The sequence below is a fragment of the Stomoxys calcitrans genome, chromosome 2, assembly GCF_963082655.1.
Source record: "Stomoxys calcitrans chromosome 2, idStoCalc2.1, whole genome shotgun sequence".
Classification (NCBI taxonomy): domain Eukaryota; kingdom Metazoa; phylum Arthropoda; class Insecta; order Diptera; family Muscidae; genus Stomoxys; species Stomoxys calcitrans.
In genome coordinates this window covers 127,124,381-127,126,649 of record NC_081553.1, presented here as the reverse complement: position 1 = coordinate 127,126,649, position 2,269 = coordinate 127,124,381, and the positions used below count along the sequence as shown (strand labels likewise).

The 2,269-nt window shown below is 35.7% G+C and overlaps 1 long non-coding RNA gene across 1 annotated transcript; it reads right to left on the bottom strand.

Annotated features, from left to right (window-relative positions):
• Positions 1-804: 804 nt before the first annotated feature.
• Positions 805-1,395, bottom strand: LOC131995291 (uncharacterized). The gene is made up of 2 exons (XR_009397353.1): positions 1,223-1,395; positions 805-1,155 (listed from the first exon to the last, which is right to left on the bottom strand). It is a non-coding gene; the product is annotated as an uncharacterized LOC131995291 (long non-coding RNA).
• Positions 1,396-2,269: the final 874 nt, after the last annotated feature.

Sequence of the window (2,269 nt, the reverse complement as noted above, 5' to 3'; positions counted from 1 at the left end):
GCAATTATTATCCGATTTGCCGGAAATTTTGTACGACGGATCCTCTCATGACCAACATTATGGTCTGAATCGGTCTATAACCTGATGCAGCTCCCATATAAATCGATATCTCTATTTTACTTCTTGATCCTCCAAAGGGCGCAATTATTATTCGGATTGACAGACATTTTACACAGGTCTCCAACACATAATTTAATTGTGGTCCGAACCGGACCATATCTTGATATCTCTCTAATAGTAGAGCAAATCTTTTGTTTTTTCTTTCTTGTCTACGAAGAGATGCCGGGAAAGAACTCGACAAATGCAATCCATGGTGGGTATATAAGATTCGACCCCGCCGAACTTAGCACGCTTTTACTTGTTTTTTTTTTTTGTTTTGCGCGTATCCCAATTTAATCCTTCGGGGTTAAATTCCTGAGCCCAAAGACACCCCAATGTTAATCAGATTTGGCTACAATTTAGCATCTTCTCCTCCTTCTAGGGCTTAAGAAATCGGGAGACAATTTATATAGGAGCTGAAACAGGCAATGAACCTCTTCTTAAAAGAAGAATATTTACCATCGATGTTGGGAAAAATTTTAGCTATACTGGATTAGATTTGCGCATTTTGATACTTTTACTTACTTTTTGATAATCTTTACAATACATGCTAGTTTGAAAACATCTTACCTCAGCCCCTTGCATCATTTATTAAAAGCCTTTTATAATTTTATCGACTTTTGTAATGGATTTCACAATGTGTTGTTTAAGGGATGAGCGAACCGGTGCATTGTGAAAACGATAGCAAAGAATTAAAAGCAAATGTTGAACGCGCCATGCTCTTTTTATTGTCAATTTTATAGTGTAATTCGAAAACAGCAGCCATAAAAATTCACCGAATTTATAATCATTGCAACAGTTTCATTGAGGTGGCTCTTAAGGCCTCCCCGAAAAATGGGGCGAATCTCATAAACGCAAAACAATAAGCGGCACCAAAAGAATATCATTTTCATACTTCACTTCCATTTAAAATAAAATCACCTCATAAAATAATAACGAATTTTTGTTTAAGTTTTGTTTCCACCAGCTCGATTTCTGCCAAAAAAGAAGCCATCCCTTGGAATTTCCCACCCAGCCACAAATGGAGCGGGGGGGCAATGGAGGTCTAACAAAAGGCTATACTCACCAAGAAAACAAAAATGAAACATTATAATAAATAAAGTCATAACAGTATTTTTATTACAATCACAATGTCGACATCATAATAATCAGCTGAATAGATTTTATATCTGGAACGTGCAAAAAAGGACTCACAAAAATTATGAGCTTCAATAAATAGGTAAATGGAAATTTAAGGAATTCGCGTTTTTTTTTTGTGGGTTATGTTATGTGATACTAAAACTTTTGACAAATGGACTTTTGACATTTCAATAATAGAAGCACGAATTCAAAATTAAATGGTAAGCCATATAACCACAAGAGCATTTGTTTAAATGACGCATTATAAAAAATGGAAATGATAACTGAAAAAGAGTTTATTTTACAAATGACTTCTCCCATGATCCCTGACATAACTTGTTGACCTTCAACATATGGTAGTAGGTAATAAACCAGAATTTTAAAGATATATACAAATTCTATAGTGCACATAAAGAAAGAATCTTCTGATTGTTTTAATCATACGAGTATAAAAACAAGTAAAAAGGCGTTAAGTTCGCCACCACCTCGGGTATATATGTAAACCACCTGTCGTCAAAAGCCGGAGAAAAATGCATACCTTATGCCGCATAGCAGCCAATATGAACCAAATACTGAAAAGTACAAGTCATTGTTCAATTATCATAACTAAATATTGGTCTTTTTTGTAGCTGTATCTAAAAATAAACCGATCTGAACCATATACGACACGAATGTCGAAAAACCAAACATTAATCACTGCGAAACATTTCAGCGAAATCGGATTGTAAATGCGTCTCTTATGAGATCAAGACTTTAAATCCAGATATCGGTCTATATGGCAGCTATATGCAAATCTGGACCGATTTGGGCCAAGTTTTACAAAAATGTCGAAGAGCCTAACACAATTCATTGTCCCAATTTTCGGCGAAATCCGACAATAAATGCGCCTTTTTTGGCCCCAAAACCTTAAACCGAGAGACCGGTCTATATGACAGCTATATCCAAATCTGGACCGATCTGCGCCATATTGCAGAAGTATATCAAGTAGCTTATCTTAACTCACTGTCCCAAATTTCGGCGACATCGGACAATAAATGCGCATTTTATGGGC